The sequence below is a fragment of the Heterodontus francisci genome, unplaced genomic scaffold (assembly GCF_036365525.1).
Source record: "Heterodontus francisci isolate sHetFra1 unplaced genomic scaffold, sHetFra1.hap1 HAP1_SCAFFOLD_1050, whole genome shotgun sequence".
Taxonomy (NCBI): domain Eukaryota; kingdom Metazoa; phylum Chordata; class Chondrichthyes; order Heterodontiformes; family Heterodontidae; genus Heterodontus; species Heterodontus francisci.
Window position 1 is genome coordinate 150,001 of NW_027141354.1, and position 10,000 is coordinate 160,000.

The window sequence follows — 10,000 nt, forward strand, 5'->3', positions numbered from 1 at the left end:
GCTGTCCGGTTCCCCCCCGTCGACTGCAACGGGTTTCCGAGGCCCGTCGGTCAGGCGCGGTTCGCTCCGCAATCCGCCGGCCGATCGGCACCGGGCGGGGCTCTACGGAAAGAGGGGACCCTCCGGCGTCGAGTGCCGGCGCACCGACCCCGCAGGCTGACCGGGAAGGTGAAGACTCACCCCGCTGAATGCCCGGCCCCGGGCACCCTCCGGCGCCGGGGCCATAACTTCGGGGAGGGAGGTCCGAGCTCCGCGCGGTCGACGGCAGGTGAAAGGGGCCGGTGCGCCGCGGAAGGCGACAGCAGTCCCGTCAGGCTGCACCTCTGCTCGGGCGAACGGCGTCAGGAAAAGGGGAGAGCACTTCCCCACCGATAGCTCCGGAACGCCCGGACCCATTGGCCCGCGGCACCGGTGGCTGCTAGAGGGCCTCCGGCGCCGTCAGCCGGGGTACGTCCCAGGCCGGCCGGACGGCGGGCAGCCGGAGGCAACGGCCTGGAACGGAGCCAGACTTGAGTCGTTCCGTGCCGTGGGCAAAAAGGCAGGGCTGCGGGTCAGCGCAGTTTGGCAAACCTAGCCGCAAGTGCGGGAAGGGCGGAGGAGCACACGGACGCCGCCTTCCCAAACTGAGCCCAAAGTGCCCAGGCATGCCCCCTTGATCTCGCCTAATCAGTGAGCCCAAAATAATTTCAGAGTGTGGAAACCTTATCCAAAAAGGTCGAAAAGAACGGCCAGAGATCAAGTCCGAAAGGGGAAATCAGTAACAAGCAAGCAGAGTAATCATTAACCAAAAAGCGCAAAATTATGTTAAAAGTGTGAAATCATTAACCAAAAACTCGAAAATAATGTCCAGAGACCAAGTCCGAAAGGGCAAATGGTTAACCAGTAAGCAGAGTAATCATTAACCAAAAATCGCAAAAGTAAGTAAAAAGTATGAAATCATTAACCAAAAATCGCAAAAGTAAGTAAAAAGTGTGAAATCATTAACCAAAAACTCGAAAATAATGTGCAGAGACTAAGTCCGAAAGGGCAAATGGTTAACCAGTAAGCAGAGTCATCATTAACCAAAAATCGCAAAAGTAAGTAAAAAGTGTGAAATCATTAACCAAAAATCGCAAAAGTAAGTAAAAAGTGTGAAATCATTAACCAAAAACTCGAAAATAATCTCCAGAGACTAAGTCCGAAAGGGCAAATGGTTAACCAGTAAGCAGAGTAATCATTAACCAAAAATCGCAAAAGTAAGTAAAAAGTGTGAAATCATTAACCAAAAATCGCAAAAGTAAGTAAAAAGTGTGAAATCATTAACCAAAAACTCGAAAATAATGTCCAGAGACTAAGTCCAAAAGGGCAAATGGTTAACCAGTAAGCAGAGTAATCATTAACCAAAAAGCGCAAAAATATGTTAAAAGTGTGAAATCATTAACCAAAAACTCGAAAATAATGTGCAGAGACTAAGTCCGAAAGGGCAAATGGTTAACCAGTAAGCAGAGTAATCATTAACCAAAAATCGCAAAAGTAAGTAAAAAGTGTGAAATCATTAACCAAAAACTCGAAAATAATCTCCAGAGACTAAGTCCGAAAGGGCAAATGGTTAACCAGTAAGCAGAGTAATCATTAACCAAAAATCGCAAAAGTAAGTAAAAAGTGTGAAATCATTAACCAAAAACTCGAAAATAATGTCCAGAGACCAAGTCCGAAAGGGCAAATGGTTAACCAGTAAGCAGAGTAATCATTAACCAAAAATCGCAAAAGTAAGTAAAAAGTGTGAAATCATTAACCAAAAATCGCAAAAGTAAGTAAAAAGTGTGAAATCATTAACCAAAAACTCGAAAATAATCTCCAGAGACTAAGTCCGAAAGGGCAAATGGTTAACCAGTAAGCAGAGTAATCATTAACCAAAAATCGCAAAAGTAAGTAAAAAGTGTGAAATCATTAACCAAAAATCGCAAAAGTAAGTAAAAAGTGTGAAATCATTAACCAAAAAGTCGAAAATAATCTCCAGAGACTAAGTCCAAAAGGGCAAATGGTTAACCAGTAAGCAGAGTAATCATTAACCAAAAATCGCAAAAGTAAGTAAAAAGTGTGAAATCATTAACCAAAAACTCGAAAATAATCTCCAGAGACTAAGTCCGAAAGGGCAAATGGTTAACCAGTAAGCAGAGTAATCATTAACCAAAAGGCGCAAAAGTAAGTAAAAAGTATGAAATCAGTAACCAAAAAGCGCAAAAATATGTTAAAAGTGTGAAATCATTAACCAAAAAGTCGAAAATAATCTCCAGAGACTAAGTCCGAAAGGGCAAATGGTTAACCAGTAAGCAGAGTAATCATTAACCAAAAATCGCAAAAATATGTTAAAAGTGTGAAATCATTAACCAAAAACTCGAAAATAATGTGCAGAGACTAAGTCCGAAAGGGCAAATGGTTAACCAGTAAGCAGAGTAATCATTAACCAAAAAGGGCAAAAGTAAGTAAAAAGTATGAAATCATTAACCAAAAAGCACAAAATTAAGTTAAAAGTGTGAAATCATTAACCAAAAAGTCGAAAATAATGTCCAGAGACCAAGTCCGAAAGGGCAAATGGTTAACCAGTAAGCAGAGTAATCATGAACCAAAAATCGCAAAAGTAAGTAAAAAGTATGAAATCATTAACCAAAAAGGGCAAAAGTAAGTAAAAAGTATGAAATCATTAACCAAAAATCGCAAAAGTAAGTAAAAAGTATGAAATCATTAACCAAAAATCGCAAAAGTAAGTAAAAAGTATGAAATCATTAACCAAAAAGCACAAAATTAAGTTAAAAGTGTGAAATCATTAACCAAAATGTCGAAAACAATGTCCAGAGACTAAGTCCGAAAGGGCAAATGGTTAACCAGTAAGCAGAGTAATCATTAACCAAAAATCGCAAAAGTAAGTAAAAAGTGTGAAATCATTAACCAAAAACCCGAAAATAATGTCCAGAGACTAAGTCCGAAAGGGCAAATGGTTAACCAGTAAGCAGAGTAATCATTAACCAAAAATCGCAAAAGTAAGTAAAAAGTGTGAAATCATTAACCAAAAACTCGAAAATAATGTCCAGAGACTAAGTCCGAAAGGGCAAATGGTTAACCAGTAAGCAGAGTAATCATTAACCAAAAGGCGCAAAAGTAAGTAAAAAGTATGAAATCAGTAACCAAAAAGCGCAAAAATATGTTAAAAGTGTGAAATCATTAACCAAAAACTCGAAAATAATGTGCAGAGACTAAGTCCGAAAGGGCAAATAATTAACCAGTAAGCAGAGTAATCATTAACCAAAAAGCGCAAAAATATGTTAAAAGTGTGAAATCATTAACCAAAAACTCGAAAATAATGTCCAGAGACTAAGTCCGAAAGGGCAAATGGTTAACCAGTAAGCAGAGTAATCATTAACCAAAAATCGCAAAAGTAAGTAAAAAGTGTGAAATCATTAACCAAAAACTCGAAAATAATGTCCAGAGACCAAGTCCGAAAGGGCAAATGGTTAACCAGTAAGCAGAGTAATCATTAACCAAAAATCGCAAAAGTAAGTAAAAAGTGTGAAATCATTAACCAAAAACTCGAAAATAATCTCCAGAGACTAAGTCCGAAAGGGCAAATGGTTAACCAGTAAGCAGAGTAATCATTAACCAAAAATCGCAAAAGTAAGTAAAAAGTGTGAAATCATTAACCAAAAACTCGAAAATAATGTCCAGAGACCAAGTCCGAAAGGGCAAATGGTTAACCAGTAAGCAGAGTAATCATTAACCAAAAATCGCAAAAGTAAGTAAAAAGTGTGAAATCATTAACCAAAAATCGCAAAAGTAAGTAAAAAGTGTGAAATCATTAACCAAAAACTCGAAAATAATCTCCAGAGACTAAGTCCGAAAGGGCAAATGGTTAACCAGTAAGCAGAGTAATCATTAACCAAAAATCGCAAAAGTAAGTAAAAAGTGTGAAATCATTAACCAAAAATCGCAAAAGTAAGTAAAAAGTGTGAAATCATTAACCAAAAAGTCGAAAATAATCTCCAGAGACTAAGTCCAAAAGGGCAAATGGTTAACCAGTAAGCAGAGTAATCATTAACCAAAAATCGCAAAAGTAAGTAAAAAGTGTGAAATCATTAACCAAAAACTCGAAAATAATCTCCAGAGACTAAGTCCGAAAGGGCAAATGGTTAACCAGTAAGCAGAGTAATCATTAACCAAAAGGCGCAAAAGTAAGTAAAAAGTATGAAATCAGTAACCAAAAAGCGCAAAAATATGTTAAAAGTGTGAAATCATTAACCAAAAAGTCGAAAATAATCTCCAGAGACTAAGTCCGAAAGGGCAAATGGTTAACCAGTAAGCAGAGTAATCATTAACCAAAAATCGCAAAAATATGTTAAAAGTGTGAAATCATTAACCAAAAACTCGAAAATAATGTGCAGAGACTAAGTCCGAAAGGGCAAATGGTTAACCAGTAAGCAGAGTAATCATTAACCAAAAAGGGCAAAAGTAAGTAAAAAGTATGAAATCATTAACCAAAAAGCACAAAATTAAGTTAAAAGTGTGAAATCATTAACCAAAAAGTCGAAAATAATGTCCAGAGACCAAGTCCGAAAGGGCAAATGGTTAACCAGTAAGCAGAGTAATCATGAACCAAAAATCGCAAAAGTAAGTAAAAAGTATGAAATCATTAACCAAAAAGGGCAAAAGTAAGTAAAAAGTATGAAATCATTAACCAAAAATCGCAAAAGTAAGTAAAAAGTATGAAATCATTAACCAAAAATCGCAAAAGTAAGTAAAAAGTATGAAATCATTAACCAAAAAGCACAAAATTAAGTTAAAAGTGTGAAATCATTAACCAAAATGTCGAAAACAATGTCCAGAGACTAAGTCCGAAAGGGCAAATGGTTAACCAGTAAGCAGAGTAATCATTAACCAAAAATCGCAAAAGTAAGTAAAAAGTGTGAAATCATTAACCAAAAACCCGAAAATAATGTCCAGAGACTAAGTCCGAAAGGGCAAATGGTTAACCAGTAAGCAGAGTAATCATTAACCAAAAATCGCAAAAGTAAGTAAAAAGTGTGAAATCATTAACCAAAAACTCGAAAATAATGTCCAGAGACTAAGTCCGAAAGGGCAAATGGTTAACCAGTAAGCAGAGTAATCATTAACCAAAAGGCGCAAAAGTAAGTAAAAAGTATGAAATCAGTAACCAAAAAGCGCAAAAATATGTTAAAAGTGTGAAATCATTAACCAAAAACTCGAAAATAATGTGCAGAGACTAAGTCCGAAAGGGCAAATAATTAACCAGTAAGCAGAGTAATCATTAACCAAAAAGCGCAAAAATATGTTAAAAGTGTGAAATCATTAACCAAAAACTCGAAAATAATGTCCAGAGACTAAGTCCGAAAGGGCAAATGGTTAACCAGTAAGCAGAGTAATCATTAACCAAAAATCGCAAAAGTAAGTAAAAAGTGTGAAATCATTAACCAAAAACTCGAAAATAATGTCCAGAGACCAAGTCCGAAAGGGCAAATGGTTAACCAGTAAGCAGAGTAATCATTAACCAAAAATCGCAAAAGTAAGTAAAAAGTGTGAAATCATTAACCAAAAACTCGAAAATAATCTCCAGAGACTAAGTCCGAAAGGGCAAATGGTTAACCAGTAAGCAGAGTAATCATTAACCAAAAATCGCAAAAGTAAGTAAAAAGTGTGAAATCATTAACCAAAAACTCGAAAATAATGTCCAGAGACCAAGTCCGAAAGGGCAAATGGTTAACCAGTAAGCAGAGTAATCATTAACCAAAAATCGCAAAAGTAAGTAAAAAGTGTGAAATCATTAACCAAAAATCGCAAAAGTAAGTAAAAAGTGTGAAATCATTAACCAAAAACTCGAAAATAATCTCCAGAGACTAAGTCCGAAAGGGCAAATGGTTAACCAGTAAGCAGAGTAATCATTAACCAAAAATCGCAAAAGTAAGTAAAAAGTGTGAAATCATTAACCAAAAATCGCAAAAGTAAGTAAAAAGTGTGAAATCATTAACCAAAAAGTCGAAAATAATCTCCAGAGACTAAGTCCAAAAGGGCAAATGGTTAACCAGTAAGCAGAGTAATCATTAACCAAAAATCGCAAAAGTAAGTAAAAAGTGTGAAATCATTAACCAAAAACTCGAAAATAATCTCCAGAGACTAAGTCCGAAAGGGCAAATGGTTAACCAGTAAGCAGAGTAATCATTAACCAAAAGGCGCAAAAGTAAGTAAAAAGTATGAAATCAGTAACCAAAAAGCGCAAAAATATGTTAAAAGTGTGAAATCATTAACCAAAAAGTCGAAAATAATCTCCAGAGACTAAGTCCGAAAGGGCAAATGGTTAACCAGTAAGCAGAGTAATCATTAACCAAAAATCGCAAAAATATGTTAAAAGTGTGAAATCATTAACCAAAAACTCGAAAATAATGTGCAGAGACTAAGTCCGAAAGGGCAAATGGTTAACCAGTAAGCAGAGTAATCATTAACCAAAAAGGGCAAAAGTAAGTAAAAAGTATGAAATCATTAACCAAAAAGCACAAAATTAAGTTAAAAGTGTGAAATCATTAACCAAAAAGTCGAAAATAATGTCCAGAGACCAAGTCCGAAAGGGCAAATGGTTAACCAGTAAGCAGAGTAATCATGAACCAAAAATCGCAAAAGTAAGTAAAAAGTATGAAATCATTAACCAAAAAGGGCAAAAGTAAGTAAAAAGTATGAAATCATTAACCAAAAATCGCAAAAGTAAGTAAAAAGTATGAAATCATTAACCAAAAATCGCAAAAGTAAGTAAAAAGTATGAAATCATTAACCAAAAAGCACAAAATTAAGTTAAAAGTGTGAAATCATTAACCAAAATGTCGAAAACAATGTCCAGAGACTAAGTCCGAAAGGGCAAATGGTTAACCAGTAAGCAGAGTAATCATTAACCAAAAATCGCAAAAGTAAGTAAAAAGTGTGAAATCATTAACCAAAAACCCGAAAATAATGTCCAGAGACTAAGTCCGAAAGGGCAAATGGTTAACCAGTAAGCAGAGTAATCATTAACCAAAAATCGCAAAAGTAAGTAAAAAGTGTGAAATCATTAACCAAAAACTCGAAAATAATGTCCAGAGACTAAGTCCGAAAGGGCAAATGGTTAACCAGTAAGCAGAGTAATCATTAACCAAAAGGCGCAAAAGTAAGTAAAAAGTATGAAATCAGTAACCAAAAAGCGCAAAAATATGTTAAAAGTGTGAAATCATTAACCAAAAACTCGAAAATAATGTGCAGAGACTAAGTCCGAAAGGGCAAATAATTAACCAGTAAGCAGAGTAATCATTAACCAAAAAGCGCAAAAATATGTTAAAAGTGTGAAATCATTAACCAAAAACTCGAAAATAATGTCCAGAGACTAAGTCCGAAAGGGCAAATGGTTAACCAGTAAGCAGAGTAATCATTAACCAAAAATCGCAAAAGTAAGTAAAAAGTGTGAAATCATTAACCAAAAACTCGAAAATAATGTCCAGAGACCAAGTCCGAAAGGGCAAATGGTTAACCAGTAAGCAGAGTAATCATTAACCAAAAATCGCAAAAGTAAGTAAAAAGTGTGAAATCATTAACCAAAAACTCGAAAATAATCTCCAGAGACTAAGTGCGAAAGGGCAAATGGTTAACCAGTAAGCAGAGTAATCATTAACCAAAAATCGCAAAAGTAAGTAAAAAGTGTGAAATCATTAACCAAAAATCGCAAAAGTAAGTAAAAAGTGTGAAATCATTAACCAAAAAGTCGAAAATAATCTCCAGAGACTAAGTGCGAAAGGGCAAATGGTTAACCAGTAAGCAGAGTAATCATTAACCAAAAAGCGCAAAAATATGTTAAAAGTGTGAAATCATTAACCAAAAACTCGAAAATAATGTGCAGAGACTAAGTCCGAAAGGGCAAATGGTTAACCAGTAAGCAGAGTAATCATTAACCAAAAAGGGCAAAAGTAAGTAAAAAGTATGAAATCATTAACCAAAAAGCACAAAATTAAGTTAAAAGTGTGAAATCATTAACCAAAAAGTCGAAAATAATCTCCAGAGACTAAGTCCGAAAGGGCAAATGGTTAACCAGTAAGCAGAGTAATCATTAACCAAAAAGCGCAAAAATATGTTAAAAGTGTGAAATCATTAACCAAAAACTCGAAAATAATGTGCAGAGACTAAGTCCGAAAGGGCAAATGGTTAACCAGTAAGCAGAGTAATCATTAACCAAAAAGCGCAAAAATATGTTAAAAGTGTGAAATCATTAACCAAAAACTCGAAAATAATGTCCAGAGACTAAGTCCGAAAGGGCAAATGGTTAACCAGTAAGCAGAGTAATCATTAACCAAAAATCGCAAAAGTAAGTAAAAAGTGTGAAATCATTAACCAAAAACTCGAAAATAATCTCCAGAGACTAAGTCCGAAAGGGCAAATGGTTAACCAGTAAGCAGAGTAATCATTAACCAAAAATCGCAAAAGTAAGTAAAAAGTATGAAATCATTAACCAAAAAGCGCAAAAATATGTTAAAAGTGTGAAATCATTAACCAAAAACTCGAAAATAATGTGCAGAGACTAAGTCCGAAAGGGCAAATGGTTAACCAGTAAGCAGAGTAATCATTAACCAAAAAGCGCAAAAATATGTTATAAGTGTGAAATCATTAACCAAAAACTCGAAAATAATGTCCAGAGACTAAGTCCGAAAGGGCAAATGGTTAACCAGTAAGCAGAGTAATCATTAACCAAAAAGCGCAAAAATATGTTAAAAGTGTGAAATCATTAACCAAAAACTCGAAAATAATGTCCAGAGACTAAGTCCGAAAGGGCAAATGGTTAACCAGTAAGCAGAGTAATCATTAACCAAAAAGCGCAAAAATATGTTAAAAGTGTGAAATCATTAACCAAAAACTCGAAAATAATGTCCAGAGACTAAGTCCGAAAGGGCAAATAATTAACCAGTAAGCAGAGTAATCATTAACCAAAAAGCGCAAAAGTAAGTAAAAAGTGTGAAATCATTAACCAAAAAGTCGAAAATAATGCCCAGAGACTAAGTCCGAAAGGGCAAATGGATAACCAGAAAATCCGTCGAATAATGTCCAGAGACTAAGTCCGAAAGGGCAAATGGTTAACCAGTGGAAGGGCGATCAAGCGGAAAAATTTGCCCCGGTTACCCGGGATGGAGTTCCAGAGGTCCGGCCAGAGTTGTCAAATTCGTCCCGCTGATCGGACGCTTGTCATTCGGGTGGCTGGGGGTTGGCGGGGTATCTGCACAGTAGTAGGAGGTGGCAAGTCGGGACTTGGACGTTTATTCCAAGAGTCCACCCGAGCCTCCAGGTCTGCAGAGACCGACCCTAGCTGCCGCCCAACCGACTTTTAAGCCTTTTTCGGATGGGGATTTTTTCCCATTTTCGTCCATTTTTCGGGTTTTCTGTCGGGCTTAATAGGCGGCAGCCTGACCCCCGGCCGAGGCGGGGGGCGCACTCTCCCTTGCGTAAGGGTCCGGATTTGCCCCGGAAAGTGCCCCCGACGGCCTCCCGACCCGGGTGCCTGCAGGGCGGGGGAAAGGGTAGTCCCAGCCGCAGGAAATCATTAACCAAAAGACTTAGCCGTCGGGGCAGAGGCTAAGACCCGGGCTGGTGAAATCATTAACCAAAAGGAATGCACCCTTTTCCGAAAGTGCAGGCCGAAATAAGGCGAGCCTTGGGCCGGGAAGGCCAAAACCCCCAACTCATGGAAGTGTATGGGGTCGGACTCGGCGACTTTCCCGGGCCCCGAGTTGACCTTTCCCCACGGGGGCGGTCAAGTTGCTCCCGCCAAGAGGGCACGTTGCATTTGCTGCCGCTCTAGTCCCCGGGCTAGTTAATCAGTTGCCGTCGGAAGTCCCGATGCCGAAATGAAAAATGGCCGTTGCGGCGATTTGGCGCCTCATTTTCGGAAGGACTACCGGCAGGCAACCCGCCGAATTGACACTTGCGATTCGGGTGGCTGGGGGTTGGC